This window comes from Mesocricetus auratus, unplaced genomic scaffold (genome assembly GCF_017639785.1).
Source record: "Mesocricetus auratus isolate SY011 unplaced genomic scaffold, BCM_Maur_2.0 contig_4933_pilon_obj, whole genome shotgun sequence".
NCBI classification, from domain to species: Eukaryota; Metazoa; Chordata; class Mammalia; order Rodentia; family Cricetidae; genus Mesocricetus; species Mesocricetus auratus.
In genome coordinates, this window is record NW_024431549.1 from 15512 (window position 1) to 38911 (window position 23400).

Genomic DNA, 23400 nt, shown 5'->3' on the forward strand with positions numbered 1-23400 from the left:
TTTGAAGAACTTAAGCACTTAGTTTCACATACTGTGTTGTGTCATTACTTTTCATGAAGTTAAGTACGTAGTTTCTCATATAGTGTTATATAGTTAGATTTCATGAAGGTAAGCATGTAGTTTCACACACAATGTTGTATCATTAGTTTTGAAGAATTTAAGCACTTAGTTTCACATACTGTTTTGTATCGTTAGTTTCCATGAAGTTTAGTACGTAGTTTCTCATATAGTGTTATATAGTGAGATTTCATGACGTTAAGCACATAGTTTCACACACAGTGTTGTATCGTTAGTTTTCATGAAGTTAAGTACGTGGATTCTCATATAGTCTTATATAGTTAGCCTTCATGAAGTTAAGCATGTATTTTCACACACAATGTTGTCTCATTAGTTTTGAAGAAGGTAAGCACTTAGTTTCACATACTGTGTTGTGTCGTTAGTTTTCATGAAGTTAAGTACGTAGTTTCTCATATAGTGTTATATAGTTAGATTTCATGAAGGTAAGCACATAGCGTCACACACAGTGTTGTATCGTTAGTTTTGAAGAAGTTAAGAATGTAGTTTCACATAATGTGTTGTGTCATTACTTTTCATGAAGTTAAGTACGTAGTTTCTCATATAGTGTTATATAGTTAGATTTCATGAAGGTAGGCACATAGTGTCACACACAGTGTTGTATCGTTAGTTTTGAAGAAGTTAAGAATGTAGTTTCTAACACAGTGTTATATGGTAAGTTCTCATTATGTTAAGCACGTAGCTTCAACCACAATGCTGTATTGATAGTTTTGAAGATGTTAAGCACTTATTTTCACATACTGTGTTGTGTCGTTAGTTTCCATGAAGTTAAGTACGTAGTTTCTCATATAGTGTTATATAGTTAGGTTTCATGACGTTAAGCACATAGTTTCACACACAGTGTTGTGTCGTTAGTTTTCATGAAGTTAAGTACGTGGATTCTCATATAGTGCTATATAGTTAGATTTCATGAAGTTAAGCATGTAGTTTCACCCACAATGTTTTATCATTAGTTTTGAAGAAGTTAAGCACTTAGTTTCACATACTGTGTTGTGTCATTACTTTTCATGAAGTTAAGTACGTAGTTTCTCATATAGTGTTATATAGTTAGAGAAGAGAAGAGAAGAGATGAGAAAGGGAGACCTTAAAAACTATGAGTCTGGTCTCTGGGGCACTGTTTAAGTACCCTGTGGGACTGTTCATTAGTATCTCTGGGGTAGCTGTAGCATGTGCACTGAGTTCTGTAATAAGTGACATAGTGATGATGTAGCCACAGCCCTGAGTGCCCGTGACATCACCAGGGGGTGGGGAGAGCATAATGGCAGGAGTTCTAACAATAGGGAACATTATTTGTCATTATGTTGCTTTCTGAGATGTAGATAGTTTTGGAGGAAAATTGGGGAAGAGGGCTTGTGTGGAACCCCCACCATAACCTTCCAGACTCTTTGGGTATATGGAAGCCAGTGGCTAGAAGGAAGCTTCCACCATAATAATAATGTGACCAGCAACTTGTACAGCCCACCACACTAGATAGGTGGGGTGAGCCCCTGTCCCACAGCTGCAAGACTGACAAGAATATTAAAAATTAAAGAGAGATTTAAGGACACAAAGTGAGATGCTTGTTCTGGGGCTTCAGGTTGAGATCAGATGAACTGAACATACTTTCCTCCTGGTTGTCACAGGGGCTTCAGATAAGCAGGGAAGAAAGGGAAGAAACAGATGTCCACCAGGTATGCCAAGGCAGGTTGATCTCTGTGAGTCCAAAGGCAGCCTGGTCTACTCCGGGAATTCCCAGATGGGCTCCAAAGCAATACAGAGAAACCCTGTCTCAACAACAGCAACAACAACAAAAAATAGATCTCAAACAAAAAGAATAGATCATTCCTCTTCAGAAGGCTGGAAGATGGCTCCATTGTTTTCAGTTTACTCCTGAAATTCAGAGCAAACTCTAGGAAATGAATAATAATAATAGAAAGAGTAGTGTTCATGGAAACTTGAATACCTAGAGGAAAATGAGCTAGGAAGAATGTGTTAATGATCTCCATTGTTAGAAAGCATATCTTCCTCCAGGGCCAGGTGAAAAAATGCAGCTGCATTAGTTAAGGGTCTCTACTGGAATGGGATGGTAGAGTGCATCTCTCCATGTAGCTACAAAGTAGATTTATTAGAATGTCTCACAAGCTGTGGTCTAGGTAGCTCAACCATGGCTTCCTATCAATGGAAATTTTAAGAATCCAGTAGATCTTTTCTCAGTCTGTAGGTGAAATCAAGTGAAGGATCCAGTAACTGTTCAGTCCATGAGGATGGACATGTCCACTTGTCTCCTTACACACAACAATTCCAAAGAAGTAGCTCTAATGCTAGTGAAGGAATTAAGTTGGTAGTGAGAGCTAGAGCAAGCAGGCAAAAAGACAGCTTCCTTCTTCAATAATTTTTACATATGTTGTCTCCTACCAGAAAGTGAGATCCAGGTTAAAAGTGGATCATATTCTCACTGGGCATTGGTGGGGTATGACTTTAATCCTAGCACTTGGGAGGGAGAGGCACCTGCATCTCTGTGAGTTCAAGACCATGCTGGTTTACAAGAACTATGTCTGGGACACCCTCAAAATTACAGAGAAACTCTTTCCCAACCCCCCAAACAAGTGGTTTATATTCTCTGTTTGGTGGTTTATTTTTGTCATTGTTGTTGCTGTTGTTGGTGGTGTGTGTGTGTTTTCAAGAATCGTTTATCTGTTTAGCCCTGTAAATCATTCTGTAGTCCAGGCCAATCTCAAATTCAGAAAGTCCTACTGCCTCTTCCTCCTGATTTATGGTGTTAAACTGCCACCAAGCACAAAAAGGGGGATATTATCACCTCCAATGATCCTGATAATGAAGGGCTTTCTCATATAAAACCCTTCAATTAAGTCAGGTTGTGGAGGCACATGTCTTTAATCCCAACTCTCAGGTGGCAGAGGCAGGAGCATCTCTGAGTTAGAGACCAGTGTGGTCTACAAGAGCTAGTTCAAAGACAGCCTCCAGAGTTATAGAGAAACTCTGTCTCAAAGAAACAAACAAAACAAAACAAAAATTCAATTGTGTAAAGTCCCTCTCAGGTGTAACTGAATTTTTGTGAATTGGGCAGTTACAGAATAGAAATCTCAACCACCAAGACAGAAGACATGAGAAAATTTTCTTGTCTGAAGGAGACAGCAGCAGCATGGGTGTGGTTCCAAAACAGGAAGCATGATGAATTTAGTTAGGAAATCTTCACATGTTTGTATAATACTCTCTCTCTTCTTATCATTCTCAGTTAATAATTCCACTTGTAAACATGATCCAAATGTAAAAGTAGAAGCATTTAGGGGCATTCTTACCTCAAAGTTATGTAGGAACATAGGTGAATTATAAAAATCCTGGAATAAAGATCTGTGGCATATTCATATTTTACTACAAGGTCTTAGTTGAAAATTAAGTAGATGACACTGTGAAAAGTAGAGTGTAAATCTTGATGTTTGATCTAAAAGATAACTGTACCAACAGCAAAATTCATATAGATAAAAGATATAAAATACAAAAACAGAAAACTTGAAGGAAAAGTAAGGTAATAGCACTGTATACTGTGCTCCTTGATGAACGATTGTGATGATTTCTATTAACCTCAGAACATAGCTGCTTTTGCCTCTGAGTAGGCTGATTTTGTCTATAGCCACAGCTGCTTCTATGCAAGACCAGAAGGAGTTCAATTTAACTAACCCTGTCTTGCTCTCTATCTCAGGGCTGTAGAGAATTTAATTCTTTCCTTTGTCTAACTTCAAAAAAGAATTAGTTGTGTGTATGTGTCTGTGCACAGTACCTACAGAGGGTGTAAGAACATGGGAGATACCTGGACTGACATTACAACATGAGTCAAAAAAAGTAACTTGAGGAGGAAAGGGTTTATTTCACTCATGGTTCCATTATCAAACTCAGATTGTTGGATACCCTGAAGACTGAGTCCATATGCAAAATAAAGAGACTTTATGCAAGAGTCAAACTCAAGCTTGGATCCTCCATGTTTCCCATGTAGTGGTTCAGTCAGAGAACTCCAAGACTGTTTGCAAAGGTGTGTTCCAAAAAAAAAGCTTTTTTTTTGAGACAAGATCTTACTCTGTAACACAAGCAGTCTGACAATTCTCTATGTATTCTAGGTTTCCTGAGGCTCCAACGTGCTGCACTTACAGGCATGAGCTCCCACCCCTGTCATCATAAAGAGTTCTCAGTGTAGCATTCTCTCCTTTACATTAATTCATTACTTATTCTCTCCATGTGCCTTTGTGTTAATACCAAGTGTGTGCGGAGGTCAGAGGACATCTCTCAGGTCTTGGTTCTGCTCTTCCATCATGTGTGTTCTAGGGATAGAACTCAGGACTTCAGGGGCAGGGACCAGTGGCTGCACCTGCTTAGCCATTGCTGACTCTGTAACACACTTCTACATTAGTGAATGCTCACTCTTTAGACATACACAAACTGTAACCACAGTTTTGTTTGCATTGAAAATCAACAACAAAAACTCCACATAAATTGAGTAGGGCCCAGCCATGACAAGTTCAATAAAAGACTGAGTTTCAGATTACCCTAAGTCAAAACCTCGTTCCAGAAATGATCACAAACTAAAATCAGTCAGACACCACACTGGAATAAACTACCAAAAGGGAAATTATTAAAACTTCTAAAAGGAAATCCTTAATATTCCAGACATGGAAGATAGGGACACCTGTTGTCATCCCATAGTACTGCATACAACACTATCCCCTTTTACCTAGATGCCATAGATAAATGTCAGTCAATCAAGGGTCCTGATCCTTAGAAATCCCTCACCCCAAACTCTGCTATTATAAAATCCCAACCCCATCTGACTTGAGGCACTCTGATTATGCCAATGCATTGGACACACCGAGATATTTCAAACTCAAATAAAGGCTATTTGAAATAACAGACAGGATTCAGCTTTGCTGGGCTCTGTATCGTTCAGTTTATCATTTTCATTCGGCCGTTCAAATACACATCTCAGTTTAGAATCCATTAAGTCATCAGCTTTTGCCTATTTCCACACAGCTTCCATATCTGAAATCTTTGGTGGAGCAAAAATCATCTGTACCATGAACTTATGTTTACTCTTTTCATTTAGATCATAATCGAACGGCTGCAGCATTACTGAAACAGTCACAATTGACCCTGGGGTCAATGAATCCACTGTTGGGCCGCACACAGGACCGACGAGGTGCTGTGGTCTTCACCTTAAAACACACTTTTCTATCCGATGGATTTCACAATTTAAGGTTTGTAGTGACTACATCTGTGAAGGGGCCTTTGAATTTGAGGTCGGAGGCTGGGTCGATGACCAGGATCTGCTCGTGCTTCGCCATGGCCCCAAGGCGGATGCCATCAGAGACAGCACAGAGCAGGGGCGCGCCCGCGGCGGCGGCAGTTCGGGGCGGAGGGGAGTGGGGGGGGCAGGGTGGCAGCGAGGCCTGAGCAGAGGAGCTCTAGTAGGACAGGGCCCAGGCTCACGACTGCCGCCCAGGCTGCTTGCCTGCTGCTGGGCAGCGGGTGACGAGGGCAGCAGGTCGGGTGTCCGCAGCTCCGGGTGTCACAACTGACTCAACCCCACACCAGCCGCCGCGGCCTCGCGCACTGAGATCCTCGGCGCCCCACGTGACGGGCCCAACAAGCCCACGTGCTCACCGCCTCGGCCCAGAGACACTCGTGCCGGCCCCGCCCTCCGGGCCGACCCTGGCTGCAGGAGGGGCTCCTGCGCCTGCGCAGGCACCGCCTCAGCTGCTGCCTTAGCTCCCAGCTCTGTGCGGCTGTCAGTCTCTGTGGTGTGAGCTGGGGCGAGGCAGAGCAGAGCTCCAGGCCAGAGGCGTCTTTCGTTCTCGGTCCCCAGGGGCTGCAAGTGCCTAGGGGGAGCGACCACGACGGATGGGGCCCGCACAGCATTCCAAGTGGAACTCCGAACGGGAGGCCATCGAGCGCCTGGGGGGCTAAGCACATAGTTTCTAACACAGTGTTATATGGTAAGTTCTCATGAAGTTAAGCACGTAGTTTCAAACACAATGTTGTATCGTTACTTTTGAAGAAGTTAAGCACTTAGTTTCACATACTGTGTTGTGTTGTTAGTTTTCATGAAGTTAAGTCCGTAGTTTCTCTCACAAAGTGTTATATAGTTAGATTTCATGAAGTTAAGCACATAGTTTCATACACAGTGTTGTATCGTTAGTTTTGAAGAAGTTAAGTATGTAGTTTCACAAACAGTGTTGTATCGTTAGTTCTGAAGAACTTAAGCATGTAGTTTCTAATACAGTGTTATATGGTAAGTTCTCATGAAGTTAAGCACATAGTTTCACACACAGTGTTGTATCGTTAGTTTCCATGAAGTTAAGTACATATTTTCTCATATAGTGTTACATAGTTAGATTTCATGAAGTTAAGCACATAGTTTCACACACAGTGTTGTATCGTTAGTTTTGAAGAAGTTAAGCACATAGTTTCTGTTAACAGTTTTATTTTTTATGTTAAATACCATGGGACAGGATTATAAGGATGAAAAACTCAGTCAACAAACTGCCTCACAAGGGATAAGAAAAATTCTGCCATGATATTAGCAAAGGTAAGGAGAGAATTTACACAGTAAGAGGCACCAGATCCCCACAGAAAACCTCTTGGCATTTCCTGAATGAGTGAGATTAGCAATCTAAATAAATCATATTTCAAGACGTAACAGCAACAGATAACATTTAAAGGGATTATTAAAATAACATTTACAAGGCTGACAATTCTTGAACTCTTATTAAAACCACAAAGAAAGAACAATTCTTTATTTATGAATTTCATAAAGGACTGAATGTGCAACTGGCATCTGCTAGTGATGATCTGACAATGTACAATGTGTCCAGTAGCCGAACAGTTTGTCTTATTGTGTTTTCTAACCGTAAGAGATCATTAAAGGCAAAGCCTACATGACGCTGTACACACAAAAAAATGGCAACCGCGGGCCATACTACCAATGAAATGGTAGGTAAACAAATCTTTTTCTGGTCGAGAGAAAAAAAAAGAAATAACACTCTGCATGCTTCACTCTACAAGTCGAATTTCCCTAGAAAGAATCCAATGAAAATGGCTGTGATTACAACCAGAAGAGAAGGAAGAGGGCTGGTGACGCTATCCCTGAAGGACACAGCTGCGGTGGACCCCGGTTTATCCGAGTGTGCTACCTTTCTAAGTCTCAAGCCTTCATCCCTGAGGTGCCGGTTCTCCTCTGACAGCTTCATCACCTCCCCCCTGAAGTCTCTTGCACTCCTCCATCAGCTTCCTGGTCTCCGTGTCGCTGAGAGAGGCTCTGTGCGGCTTTGGCAGGGGTCCGTCTTGTTTGGGTGCGTTCAGGGGAACAGCTTTGCTGGGCTCTGTATCGTTCAGTTTATCATTTTCATTCGGCAGTTCAAATACACATCTCAGTTTAGAATCCATTAAGTCATCAGCTTTTGCCTCTTTCCACACAGCTTCCATATCTGAAATATTTGGTGGAGCAAAAATCGTCTGTACCATGAACTTATGTTTACTCTTTTCATTTAGATCATAATCGAACGGCTGCAGCATTACTGAAACAGTCACAATTGACCCTGGGGTCAATGAATCCACTGTTGGGCCGCACACAGGACCGACGAGGTGCTGTGGTCTTCACCTTAAAACACACTTTTCTATCCGATGGATTTCACAATTTAAGGTTTGTAGTGACTACATCTGTGAAGGGGCCTTTGAATTTGAGGTCGGAGGCTGGGTCGATGACCAGGATCTGCTCGTGCTTCGCCATGGCCCCAAGGCGGATGCCATCAGAGACAGCACAGAGCAGGGGCGCGCCCGCGGCGGCGGCAGTTCGGGGCGGCGGGGACTGGGGGGGGGGCAGGGTGGCAGCGAGGCCTGAGCAGAGGAGCTCTAGTAGGACAGGGCCCAGGCTCACGACTGCCGCCCAGGCTGCTTGCCTGCTGCTGGGCAGCGGGTGACGAGGGCAGCAGGTCGGGTGTCCGCAGCTCCGGGTGTCACAACTGACTCAACCCCACACCAGCCGCCGCGGCCTCGCGCACTGAGATCCTCGGCGCCCCACGTGACGGGCCCAACAAGCCCACGTGCTCACCGCCTCGGCCCAGAGACACTCGTGCCGGCCCCGCCCTCCGGGCCGACCCTGGCTGCAGGAGGGGCTCCTGCGCCTGCGCAGGCACCGCCTCAGCTGCTGCCTTAGCTCCCAGCTCTGTGCGGCTGTCAGTCTCTGTGGTGTGAGCTGGGGCGAGGCAGAGCAGAGCTCCAGGCCAGAGGCGTCTTTCGTTCTCGGTCCCCAGGGGCTGCAAGTGCCTAGGGGAGCGACCACGACGGATGGGGCCCGCACAGCATTCCAAGTGGAACTCCGAACGGGAGGCCATCGAGCGCCTGGGGGGCTAAGCACATAGTTTCTAACACAGTGTTATATGGTAAGTTCTCATGAAGTTAAGCACGTAGTTTCAAACACAATGTTGTATCGTTACTTTTGAAGAAGTTAAGCACTTAGTTTCACATACTGTGTTGTGTTGTTAGTTTTCATGAAGTTAAGTCCGTAGTTTCTCTCACAAAGTGTTATATAGTTAGATTTCATGAAGTTAAGCACATAGTTTCATACACAGTGTTGTATCATTAGTTTTGAAGAAGTTAAGCACTGTAGTTTCACAAACAGTGTTGTATCGTTAGTTCTCATGAACTTAAGCATGTAGTTTCTCATACAGTGTTATATAGTTAGATTCTCATGAAGTTAAGCACATAGTTTCACACACAGTGTTGTATCGTTAGTTTCGAAGAAGTTAAGAATATAGTTTCTAACATAGTGTTATATAGTTAGATTCTCATGAAGTTAAGCACGTAGCTTCACACACAATGTTGTATTGTTAGTTTTGAAGAAGTTAAGCACATAGTTTCACATACTCTGTTGTGTCGTTAGTTTCCATGAAATTAAGTACGTAGTTTCTCATATAGTGTTATATAGTTAGATTTCATGAAGGTAAGCATAGTAGTTTCACACACAATGTTGTATCATTAGTTTTGAAGAAGTTAAGTACTTAGTTTCATATACTGTGTTATGTCGTTAGTTTTCATGAAGTTAAGTACGTAGTTTCTCATGTAGTGTTATATAGTTAGGTTTCATGAAGTTAAGCACATAGTGTCACACACATTGTTGTATCGTTAGTTTTGAAGAAGTTAAGAATGTAGTATCTTACACAGTGTTATATGGTAAGTTCTCATTAGGTTAAGCACGTAGCTTCAAACACAATGCTGTATTGTAAGTTTTGAAGAAGTTAAGCACTTAGTTTCACATACTGTGTTGTGTTGTTAGTTTTCATGAAGTTAAGTACGTAGTATCTCATATAGTGTTATATAGTTAGATTTCTTGAAGGTAAGCATGTAGTTTCACACACAATGTTGTATCATTAGTTTTGAAGAAGTTAAGCACTTAGTTTCACATACTGTGTTGTGTCATTAGTTTTCATGAAGTTAAGTACGTAGTTTCTCATATAGTGTTATATAGTGAGATTTAATGACGTTAAGCACATAGTTTCACACACAGTGTTGTATCATTCGTTTTCAAGAAGTTAAGTATGTGGATTTTCATATAGTGTTATATAGTTAGATTTCATGAAGTTAAGCATGTAGTTTCACACACAATGTTGTATCATTAGATTTGAAGAAGTTAAGCACTTAGTATCACATACTGTGTTGTGTCATTAGTTTTCATGAAGTTAAGTACGTGGATTCTCATATAGTGTTATATAGTTAGATTTCATGAAGTTAAGCATGTAGTTTCACACACAATGTTGTATCATTATTTTGAAGATGTTAAGCACTTAGTTTCACGTACTGCGTTGTGTCGTTAGTTTTCATGAAGTTAAGTAGGTAGTTTCTCATATAGTGTTATATAGTTAGATTTCATGAAGGTAAGCACATAGTGTCAAACACAGTGTTGTATCGTTAGTTTTGAAGAAGTTAAGAATGTAGTTTCTAACACAGTGTTATATGGTATAGTTCTCATTATGTTAAGCACGTAGCTGCAAACACAATGCTGTATTGTTAGTTTTGAAGATGTTAAGCACTTAGTTTCACATACTGTGTTGTGTCGTTAGTTTCCATGAAGTTAAGTACGTAGTTCCTCATATAGTGTTATATAGTGAGATTTCATGACGTTAAGCACATAGTTTCACACACAGTGTTGTATCGTTAGTTTTCATGAAGTTAAGTACGTGGATTCACATATAGTGTTATATAGTTAGATTTCATGAAGTTAAGCATGTAGTTTCTCATATAGTGTTATATAGTTAGATTTCATGAAGTTAAGCATGTAGTTTCACACACAATGTTGTATCATTTGTTTTGAAGAAGTTAAGCACTTAGTTTCACATACAGTGTTGTGTCCTTAGTTTTCATGAAGTTAAGTACGTAGTTTCTCACATAGTGTTATATAGTGAGATTTCCTGACGTTAAGTACATAGTTTCACACACAGTGCAGTATAGTTAGGTTTCATGAAGTTAAGTACGTGGATTCTCATATAGTGTTATATAGTTTGATTTCATGAAGTTAAGCACGTAGTTTCACACACAGTGTTGTATCATTAGTTTTCATGTAGTTAAGTACGTGGATTCTCATATAGTGTTATATAGTTAGATTTTATAAAGTTAAGCATGTAGTTACACACACAATGTTGCATCATTAGTTTTGAAGAAGTTAAGCACTTAGTTTCACATACTGTGTTGTGTCGTTAGTTTTCATGAAGTTAGAGTACGTAGTTTCTCATATAGTGTTATATAGTGAGATTTCATGACGTTAAGCACATAGTTTCACACACAGTGTTGTATCGTTAGTTTTCATGAAGTTAAGTACGTGGATTCTCATATAGTGTTATATAGTTAGATTTCATGAAGTTAAGCATGTAGTTTCACACACAATGTTGTATCATTAGTTTTGAAGATGTTAAGCACTTAGTTTCACATACTGTGTTGTGTCGTTAGTTTTCATGAAGTTAAGTACGTAGTTTCTCATATAGTGTTATATAGTTAGATTTCATGAAGGTAAGCACATAGAGTCACACACAGTGTTGTATCGTTAGTATTCAAGAAGTTAAGAATGTAGTTTCTAACATAGTGTTATATGGTAAGTTCTCATTATGTAAAGCACGTAGCTTCAAACACAATGCTGTTTTGTTAGTTTTGAAGAAGTTAAGCACTTAGTTTCACATACTGTGTTGTGTCGTTAGTTTTCATGAAGTTAAGTACGTGGATTCTCAAAGAGTGTTATATAGTTAGATTTCATGAAGTTAAGCATGTAGTTTCACACACAATGTTGTATCATTAGTTTTGAAGAATTTAAGCACTTAGTTTCACATACTGTGTTGTATCGTTAGTTTCCATGAAGTTGAGTACGTAGTTTCTCATATAGTATTATATAGTTAGGTTTCATGAAGGTAAGCACATAGTGTCACACACAGTGTTGTATCATTAGTTTTCATGAAGTTAAGTACGTGGATTCTCATATAGTGTTATATAGTTAGATTTCATGAAGTTAAGCATGTAGTTTCACACACAATGTTGTATCATTAGTTTTGAAGAAGTTAAGCACTTAGTTTCACATACAGTGTTGTGTCGTTAGTTTTCATGATGTTAAGTACGTAGATTCTCATATAGTGTTATATAGTTAGATTTCATGAAGTTAAGCACATAGTGTCACACACAGTGTTGTATCGTTAGTTTTGAAGAAGTTAAGAATGTAGTTTCTAACACAGTGTTATATGGTAAGTTCTCATTATGTTAAGCACGTAGCTTCAAACACAATGCTGTATTGTTAGTTTTGAAGAAGTTAAGCACTTAGTTTCACATACTGTGTTGTGTCGTTAGTTTCCATGAAGTAGAGTACGTAGTTTCTCATATAGTGTTATATAGTGAGATTTCATGACGTTAAGCACATAGTTTCATACACAGTGTTGTATCGTTAGTTTTCATGAAGTTAAGTACGTGGATTCTCATATAGTGTTATATAGTTAGATTTCATGAAGTTAAGCATGTAGTTTCACACACAATGTTGTATCATTAGTTTTGAAGAAGTTAAGCACTTAGTTTCACATACAGTGTTGTGTCGTTAGTTTCCATGAAGTAGAGTACGTAGTTTCTCATATAGTGTTATATAGTGAGATTTCATGACGTTAAGCACATAGTTTCATACACAGTGTTGTATCGTTAGTTTTCATGAAGTTAAGTACGTGGATTCTCATATAGTGTTATATAGTTAGATTTCATGAAGTTAAGCATGTAGTTTCACACACAATGTTGTATCATTAGTTTTGAAGAATTTAAGCACTTAGTTTCACATACTGTGTTGTGTCGTTAGTTTCCATGAAGTTGAGTACGTAGTTTCTCATATAGTGTTATATAGTGAGATTTCATGACGTTAAGCACATAGTTTCATACACAGTGTTGTATCGTTAGTTTTCATGAAGTTAAGTACGTGGATTCTCATATAGTGTTATATAGTTAGATTTCATGAAGTTAAGCATGTAGTTTCACACACAATGTTGTATCATTAGTTTTGAAGAATTTAAGCACTTAGTTTCACATACTGTGTTGTATCGTTAGTTTCCATGAAGTTGAGTACGTAGTTTCTCATATAGTATTATATAGTTAGGTTTCATGAAGGTAAGCACATAGTGTCACACACAGTGTTGTATCATTAGTTTTCATGAAGTTAAGTACGTGGATTCTCATATAGTGTTATATAGTTAGATTTCATGAAGTTAAGCATGTAGTTTCACACACAATGTTGTATCATTAGTTTTGAAGAAGTTAAGCACTTAGTTTCACATACAGTGTTGTGTCGTTAGTTTTCATGATGTTAAGTACGTAGATTCTCATATAGTGTTATATAGTTAGATTTCACGAAGTTAAGCACATAGTGTCACACACAGTGTTGTATCGTTAGTTTTGAAGAAGTTAAGAATGTAGTTTCTAACACAGTGTTATATGGTAAGATTCTCATGATGTTAAGCATGTAGCTTCACACACAATGCTGTATTGTTAGTTTTGAAGAAGTTAAGCACTTAGTTTCACATACTGTGTTGTGTCGTTAGTTTCCATGAAGTAGAGTACGTAGTTTCTCATATAGTGTTATATAGTGAGATTTCATGACGTTAAGCACATAGTTTCATACACAGTGTTGTATCGTTAGTTTTCATGAAGTTAAGTACGTGGATTCTCATATAGTGTTATATAGTTAGATTTCATGAAGTTAAGCATGTAGTTTCACACACAATGTTGTATCATTAGTTTTGAAGAATTTAAGCACTTAGTTTCACATACTGTGTTGTGTCGTTAGTTTCCATGAAGTTGAGTACGTAGTTTCTCATATAGTGTTATATAGTGAGATTTCATGACGTTAAGCACATAGTTTCATACACAGTGTTGTATCGTTAGTTTTCATGAAGTTAAGTACGTGGATTCTCATATAGTGTTATATAGTTAGATTTCATGAAGTTAAGCATGTAGTTTCACACACAATGTTGTATCATTAGTTTTGAAGAATTTAAGCACTTAGTTTCACATACTGTGTTGTATCGTTAGTTTCCATGAAGTTGAGTACGTAGTTTCTCATATAGTGTTATATAGTGAGATTTCATGACGGTAAGCACATAGTTTCACACACAGTGTTGTATCATTAGTTTTCATGAAGTTAAGTACGTGGATTCTCATATAGTGTTATATAGTTAGATTTCATGAAGTTAAGCATGTAGTTTCACACACAATGTTGTATCATTAGTTTTGAAGAAGTTAAGCACTTAGTTTCACATACAGTGTTGTGTCGTTAGTTTTCATGATGTTAAGTACGTAGATTCTCATATAGTGTTATATAGTTAGATTTCACGAAGTTAAGCACATAGTGTCACACACAGTGTTGTATCGTTAGTTTTGAAGAAGTTAAGAATGTAGTTTCTCACACAGTGTTATATGGTAAGATTCTCATTATGTTAAGCATGTAGCTTCAAACACAATGCTGTATTATTAGTTTTGAAGAAGTTAAGCACTTAGTTTCACATACTGTGTTGTGTCGTTAGTTTCCATGATGTAGAGTACGTAGTTTCTCATATAGTGTTATATAGTGAGATTTCATGACGTTAAGCACATAGTTTCACACACAGTGTTGTATCGTTAGTTTTCATGAAGTTAAGTACGTGGATTCTCATATAGTGTTATATAGTTAGATTTCATGAAGTTAAGCATGTAGTTTCACACACAATGTTGTATCATTAGTTTTGAAGAATTTAAGCACTTAGTTTCACATACTGTGTTGTATCGTTAGTTTCCATGAAGTTGAGTACGTAGTTTCTCATATAGTATTATATAGTTAGGTTTCATGAAGGTAAGCACATAGTGTCACACACAGTGTTGTATCATTAGTTTTCATGAAGTTAAGTACGTGGATTCTCATATAGTGTTATATAGTTAGATTTCATGAAGTTAAGCATGTAGTTTCACACACAATGTTGTATCATTAGTTTTGAAGAATTTAAGCACTTAGTTTCACATACAGTGTTGTGTCGTTAGTTTTCATGATGTTAAGTACGTAGATTCTCATATAGTGTTATATAGTTAGATTTCATGATGTTAAGCACATAGTGTCACACACAGTGTTGTATCGTTAGTTTTCATGAAGTTAAGAATGTGGTTTCTAACATAGTGTTATATAGTTAGATTCTCATGAAGTTAAGCATGTAGTTTCACACACAATGTTGTATTATTAGTTTTGAAGAAGTTAAGCACTTAGTTTCACATACTGTGTTGTGTCGTTAGTTTCCATGAAGTTGAGTACGTAGTTTCTCATATAGTGTTATATAGTGAGATTTCATGACGTTAAGCACATAGTTTCATACACAGTGTTGTATCGTTAGTTTTCATGAAGTTAAGTACGTGGATTCTCATATAGTGTTATATAGTTAGATTTCATGAAGTTAAGCATGTAGTTTCACACACAATGTTGTATCATTAGTTTTGAAGAATTTAAGCACTTAGTTTCACATACTGTGTTGTGTCGTTAGTTTTCATGAAGTTAAGTACGTAGTTTCTCATATAGTGTTATATATTTAGATTTCATGAAGGTAAGCATGTAGTTTCACACACAATGTTGTATCATTAGTTTTGAAGAAGTTAAGCACTTAGTTTCACATACAGTGTTGTGTCGTTAGTTTTCATGATGTTAAGTACGTAGATTCTCATATAGTGTTATATAGTTAGATTTCACGAAGTTAAGCACATAGTGTCACACACAGTGTTGTATCGTTAGTTTTGAAGAAGTTAAGAATGTAGTTTCTAACACAGTGTTATATGGTAAGTTCTCATTATGTTAAGCACGTAGCTTCAAACACAATGCTGTATTGTTAGTTTTGAAGAAGTTAAGCACTTAGTTTCACATACTGTGTTGTGTCGTTAGTTTCCATGAAGTTGAGTACGTAGTTTCTCATATAGTGTTATATAGTGAGATTTCATGACGTTAAGCACATAGTTTCATACACAGTGTTGTATCGTTAGTTTTCATGAAGTTAAGTACGTGGATTCTCATATAGTGTTATATAGTTAGATTTCATGAAGTTAAGCATGTAGTTTCACACACAATGTTGTATCATTAGTTTTGAAGAATTTAAGCACTTAGTTTCACATACAGTGTTGTGTCGTTAGTTTTCATGATGTTAAGTACGTAGATTCTCATATAGTGTTATATAGTGAGATTTCACGAAGTTAAGCACATAGTGTCACACACAGTGTTGTATCGTTAGTTTTGAAGAAGTTAAGAATGTAGTTTCTAACACAGTGTTATATGGTAAGTTTTCATTATGTTAAGCACGTAGCTTCAAACACAATGCTGTATTGTTAGTTTTGAAGAAGTTAAGCACTTAGTTTCACATACTGTGTTGTGTCGTTAGTTTCCATGAAGTTGAGTACGTAGTTTCTCATATAGTGTTATATAGTGAGATTTCATGACGTTAAGCACATAGTTTCACACACAGTGTTGTATCGTTAGTTTTCATGAAGTTAAGTACGTGGATTCTCATATAGTGTTATATAGTTAGATTTCATGAAGTTAAGCATGTAGTTTCACACACAATGTTGTATCATTAGTTTTGAAGAATTTAAGCACTTAGTTTCACATACTGTGTTGTATCGTTAGTTTCCATGAAGTTGAGTACGTAGTTTCTCATATAGTATTATATAGTTAGGTTTCATGAAGGTAAGCACATAGTGTCACACACAGTGTTGTATCATTAGTTTTCATGAAGTTAAGTACGTGGATTCTCATATAGTGTTATATAGTTAGATTTCATGAAGTTAAGCATGTAGTTTCACACACAATGTTGTATCATTAGTTTTGAAGAAGTTAAGCACTTAGTTTCACATACAGTGTTGTGTCGTTAGTTTTCATGATGTTAAGTACGTAGATTCTCATATAGTGTTATATAGTTAGATTTCACGACGTTAAGCACATAGTGTCACACACAGTGTTGTATCGTTAGTTTTCAAGAAGTTAAGAATGTAGATTCTAACATAGTGTTATATGGTAAGATTCTCATGATGTTAAGCACGTAGCTTCAAACACAATGCTGTATTGTTAGTTTTGAAGAAGTTAAGCACTTAGTTTCACATACTGTGTTGTGTCGTTAGTTTCCATGAAGTTGAGTACGTAGTTTCTCATATAGTGTTATATAGTGAGATTTCATGACGTTAAGCACATAGTTTCATACACAGTGTTGTATCGTTAGTTTTCATGAAGTTAAGTACGTGGATTCTCATATAGTGTTATATAGTTAGATTTCATGAAGTTAAGCATGTAGTTTCACACACAATGTTGTATCATTAGTTTTGAAGAATTTAAGCACTTAGTTTCACATACTGTGTTGTGTCGTTAGTTTCCATGAAGTTAAGTACGTAGTTTCTCATATAGTGTTATATAGTTAGATTTCATGAAGGTAAGCATATAGTTTCACACACAATGTTGTATCATTAGTTTTGAAGAAGTAAGCACTTAGTTTCATACAGTGTGTCGTTGTTTCATGAAGTTAAGTACGTAGTTTCTCATATAGTGTTATATAGTTAGATTTCATGAAGTTAAGCATGTAGTTTCACACACAATGTTGTATCATTAGTGCTGAAGAAGTTAAGCACTTAGTTTCAGATACAGTATTGTGTCGTTAGTTTTCATGAAGTTAAGTACGTGGATTCTCATATAGTGTTATATAGTTAGATTTCATGAGGTTAAGCACATAGTGTCACACACAGTGTTGTATCGTTAGTTTTGAAGAAGTTAAGAATGTAGTTTCTAACACAGTGTTATATGGTAAGTTTTCATTATGTTAAGCACGTAGCTTCACACACAATGTTGTATTGTTAGTTTTGAAGAAGTTAAGCACTTAGTTTCACATACTGTGTTGTGTCGTTAGTTTTCATGAAGTTAAGTACGTAGTTTCTCATATAGTGTTATATAGTTAGATTTCATGAAGTTAAGCATGTAGTTTCACACACAATGTTGTATCATTAGTTTTGAAGAATTTAAGCACTTAGTTTCACATACTGTGTTGTATCGTTAGTTTCCATGAAGTTGAGTACGTAGTTTCTCATATAGTGTTATATAGTTAGGTTTCATGAAGGTAAGCACATAGTGTCACACACAGTGTTGTATCATTAGTTTTCATGAAGTTAAGTACGTGGATTCTCATATAGTGTTATATAGTTAGATTTCATGAAGTTAAGCATGTAGTTTCACACACAATGTTGTATCATTAGTTTTGAAGAATTTAAGCACTTAGTTTCACATACAGTGTTGTGTCGTTAGTTTTCATGATGTTAAGTACGTAGATTCTCATATAGTGTTATATAGTTAGATTTCACGAAGTTAAGCACATAGTGTCACACACAGTGTTGTATCGTTAGTTTTGAAGAAGTTAAGAATGTAGTTTCTAACACAGTGTTATATGGTAAGTTCTCATTATGTTAAGCACGTAGCTTCAAACACAATGCTGTATTGTTAGTTTTGAAGAAGTTAAGCACTTAGTTTCACATACTGTGTTGTGTCGTTAGTTTCCATGATGTTGAGTACGTAGTTTCTCATATAGTGTTATATAGTGAGATTTCATGACGTTAAGCACATAGTTTCACACACAGTGTTGTATCGTTAGTTTTCATGAAGTTAAGTACGTGGATTCTCATATAGTGTTATATAGTTAGATTCCATGAAGTTACGCATGTAGTTTCACACACAATGTTGTATCATTAGTTTTGAAGAATTTAAGCACTTAGTTTCACATACTGTGTTGTATCATTAGTTTCCATGAAGTTGAGTACGTAGTTTCTCATATAGTGTTATATAGTGAGATTTCATGAAGGTAAGCATGTAGTTTCACACACAATGTTGTATCATTAGTTTTGAAGAAGTTAAGCACTTAGTTTCACATACAGTGTTGTGTCGTTAGTTTTCATGAATTTAAGTACGTAGATTCTCATATAGTGTTATATAGTGAGATTTCACGAAGTTAAGCACATAGTGTCACACACAGTGTTGTATCGTTAGTTTTGAAGAAGTTAAGAATGTAGTTTCTAACACAGTGTTATATGGTAAGTTCTCATAATGTTAAGCACGTAGCTTCAAACACAATGCTGTATTGTTAGTTTTGAAGAAGTTAAGCACTTAGTTTCACATACTGTGTTGTGTTGTTAGTTTCCATGAAGTAGAGTACGTAGTTTCTCATATAGTGTTATATAGTGAGATTTCATGACGTTAAGCACATAGTTTCATGCACAGTGTTGTATCGTTAGTTTTCATGAAGTTAAGTACGTGGATTCTCATATAGTGTTATATAGTTAGATTTCATGTAGTTAAGCATGTAGTTTCACACACAATGTTGTATCATTAGTTTTGAAGAATTTAAGCACTTAGTTTCACATACTGTGTTGTGTCGTTCGTTTTCATGAAGTTAAGTACGTAGTTTCTCATATAGTGTTATATAGTTAGATTTCATGAAGGTAAGCATGTAGTTTCACACACAATGTTGTATCATTAGTTTTGAAGAAGTTAAGCACTTAGTTTCACATACAGTGTTGTGTCGTTAGTTTTCATGAATTTAAGTACGTAGATTCTCATATAGTGTTATATAGTTAGATTTCACGAAGTTAAGCACATAGTGTCACACACAGTGTTGTATCGTTAGTTTTGAAGAAGTTAAGAATGTAGTTTCTAACACAGTGTTATATGGTAAGTTCTCATTATGTTAAGCACGTAGCTTCAATCACAATGCTGTATTGTTAGTTTTGAAGAAGTTAAGCACTTAGTTTCACATACTGTGTTGTGTCGTTAGTTTCCATGAAGTTGAGTACGTAGTTTCTCATATAGTGTTATATAGTGAGATTTCATGACGTTAAGCACATAGTTTCATACACAGTGTTGTATCGTTAGTTTTCATGAAGTTAAGTACGTGGATTCTCATATAGTGTTATATAGTTAGATTTCATGAAGTTAAGCATGTAGTTTCACACACAATGTTGTATCATTAGTTTTGAAGAATTTAAGCACTTAGTTTCACATACAGTGTTGTGTCGTTAGTTTTCATGATGTTAAGTACGTAGATTCTCATATAGTGTTATATAGTGAGATTTCACGAAGTTAAGCACATAGTGTCACACACAGTGTTGTATCGTTAGTTTTGAAGAAGTTAAGAATGTAGTTTCTAACACAGTGTTATATGGTAAGTTTTCATTATGTTAAGCATGTAGCTTCACACACAATGCTGTATTATTAGTTTTGAAGAAGTTAAGCACTTAGTTTCACATACTGTGTTGTGTCGTTAGTTTCCATGAAGTTGAGTACGTAGTTTCTCATATAGTGTTATATAGTGAGATTTCATGACGTTAAGCACATAGTTTCACACACAGTGTTGTATCGTTAGTTTTCATGAAGTTAAGTACGTGGATTCTCATATAGTGTTATATAGTTAGATTTCATGAAGTTAAGCATGTAGTTTCACACACAATGTTGTATCATTAGTTTTGAAGAATTTAAGCACTTAGTTTCACATACTGTGTTGTATCGTTAGTTTCCATGAAGTTGAGTACGTAGTTTCTCATATAGTATTATATAGTTAGGTTTCATGAAGGTAAGCACATAGTGTCACACACAGTGTTGTATCATTAGTTTTCATGAAGTTAAGTACGTGGATTCTCATATAGTGTTATATAGTTAGATTTCATGAAGTTAAGCATGTAGTTTCACACACAATGTTGTATCATTAGTTTTGAAGAAGTTAAGCACTTAGTTTCACATACAGTGTTGTGTCGTTAGTTTTCATGATGTTAAGTACGTAGATTCTCATATAGTGTTATATAGTTAGATTTCACGACGTTAAGCACATAGTGTCACACACAGTGTTGTATCGTTAGTTTTGAAGAAGTTAAGAATGTAGTTTCTAACACAGTGTTATATGGTAAGTTCTCATAATGTTAAGCACGTAGCTTCAAACACAATGCTGTATTGTTAGTTTTGAAGAAGTTAAGCACTTAGTTTCACATACTGTGTTGTGTCGTTAGTTTCCATGAAGTTGAGTACGTAGTTTCTCATATAGTGTTATATAGTGAGATTTCATGACGTTAAGCACATAGTTTCATACACAGTGTTGTATCGTTAGTTTTCATGAAGTTAAGTACGTGGATTCTCATATAGTGTTATATAGTTAGATTTCATGAAGTTAAGCATGTAGTTTCACACACAATGTTGTATCATTAGTTTTGAAGAATTTAAGCACTTAGTTTCACATACTGTGTTGTGTCGTTAGTTTTCATGAAGTTAAGTACGTAGTTTCTCATATAGTGTTATATAGTTAGATTTCATGAAGGTAAGCATGTAGTTTCACACACAATGTTGTATCATTAGTTTTGAAGAAGATAAGCACTTAGTTTCACATACAGTGTTGTGTCGTTAGTTTTCATGAAGTTAAGTACGTAGTTTCTCATATAGTGTTATATAGTTAGATTTCATGAAGTTAAGCATGTAGTTTCACACACAATGTTGTATCATTAGTTTTGAAGAAGTTAAGCACTTAGTTTCACATACAGTGTTGTGTCGTTAGTTTTCATGAAGTTAAGTACGTAGATTCTCATATAGTGTTATATAGTTAGATTTCATGAGGGTAAGCACATAGTGTCAAACACAGTGTTGTAACGTTAGTTTTGAAGAAGTTAAGAATGTAGTTTCTAACACAGTGTTATATGGTAAGTTTTCATTATTTTAAGCACGTAGCTTCAAACACAATGCTGTATTGTAAGTTTTGAAGAAGTTAATCACTTAGTTTCACATACTGTCTTGTGTCGTTAGTTGTCATGAAATTAAGTACGTAGTTTCTCATATAGTGTTATATAGTTAGATTTCATGAAGGTAAGCATGTACTTTCACACACAATGTTGTATCATTAGTTTTGAAGAATTTAAGCACCTAGTTTCACATACTGTGTTGTATCGTTAGTTTCCATGAAGTTGAGTACGTAGTTTCTCATATAGTGTTATATAGTTAGGTTTCATGAAGGTAAGCACATAGTGTCACACCCAGTGTTGTATCATTAGTTTTCATGAAGTTAAGTACGTGGATTCTCATATAGTGTTATATAGTTAGATTTCATGAAGTTAAGCATGTAGTTTCACACACAATGTTGTATCATTAGTTTTGAAGAATTTAAGCACTTAGTTTCACATACAGTGTTGTGTCGTTAGTTTTCATGATGTTAAGTACGTAGATTCTCATATAGTGTTATATAGTTAGATTTCATGAAGTTAAGCACATAGTGTCACACACAGTGTTGTATCGTTAGTTTTGAAGAAGTTAAGAATGTAGTTTCTAACACAGTGTTATATGGTAAGTTCTCATTATGTTAAGCACGTAGCTTCAAACACAATGCTGTATTGTTAGTTTTGAAGAAGTTAAGCACTTAGTTTCACATACTGTGTTGTGTCGTTAGTTTTCATGATGTTAAGTACGTAGATTCTCATATAGTGTTATATAGTGAGATTTCATGACGTTAAGCACATAGTTTCATACACAGTGTTGTATCGTTAGTTTTCATGAAGTTAAGTACGTGGATTCTCATATAGTGTTATATAGTTAGATTTCATGAAGTTAAGCATGTAGTTTCACACACAATGTTGTATCATTAGTTTTGAAGAATTTAAGCACTTAGTTTCACATACTGTGTTGTATCGTTAGTTTCCATGAAGTTGAGTACGTAGTTTCTCATATAGTGTTATATAGTTAGATTTCATGAAGGTAAGCATGTAGTTTCACACACAATGTTGTATCATTAGTTTTGAAGAAGTTAAGCACTTAGTTTCACATACAGTGTTGTGTCGTTAGTTTTCATGATGTTAAGTACGTAGATTCTCATATAGTGTTATATAGTTAGATTTCACGAAGTTAAGCACATAGTGTCACACACAGTGTTGTATCGTTAGTTTTGAAGAAGTTAAGAATGTAGTTTCTAACACAGTGTTATATGGTAAGTTCTCATTATGTTAAGCACGTAGCTTCAAACACAATGCTGTATTGTTAGTTTTGAAGAAGTTAAGCACTTAGTTTCACATACTGTGTTGTGTCGTTAGTTTCCATGAAGTTGAGTACGTAGTTTCTCATATAGTGTTATATAGTGAGATTTCATGACGTTAAGCACATAGTTTCATACACAGTGTTGTATCGTTAGTTTTCATGAAGTTAAGTACGTGGATTCTCATATAGTGTTATATAGTTAGATTTCATGAAGTTAAGCATGTAGTTTCACACACAATGTTGTATCATTAGTTTTGAAGAATTTAAGCACTTAGTTTCACATACAGTGTTGTGTCGTTAGTTTTCATGATGTTAAGTACGTAGATTCTCATATAGTGTTATATAGTGAGATTTCACGAAGTTAAGCACATAGTGTCACACACAGTGTTGTATCGTTAGTTTTGAAGAAGTTAAGAATGTAGTTTCTAACACAGTGTTATATGGTAAGTTTTCATTATGTTAAGCATGTAGCTTCAAACACAATGCTGTATTGTTAGTTTTGAAGAAGTTAAGCACTTAGTTTCACATACTGTGTTGTGTCGTTAGTTTCCATGAAGTTGAGTACGTAGTTTCTCATATAGTGTTATATAGTGAGATTTCATGACGTTAAGCACATAGTTTCACACACAGTGTTGTATCGTTAGTTTTCATGAAGTTAAGTACGTGGATTCTCATATAGTGTTATATAGTTAGATTTCATGAAGTTAAGCATGTAGTTTCACACACAATGTTGTATC

General features: G+C 36.3%; 2 pseudogenes; both read right to left on the reverse strand.

Moving 5' to 3' along the window:
• Positions 1–4948: 4948 nt before the first annotated feature.
• On the reverse strand, positions 4949–5420 carry LOC121138230 (annotated as a pseudogene).
• A 1109-nt stretch (positions 5421–6529) lies between these two features.
• On the reverse strand, positions 6530–7864 carry LOC121138231 (annotated as a pseudogene).
• Positions 7865–23400: the final 15536 nt, after the last annotated feature.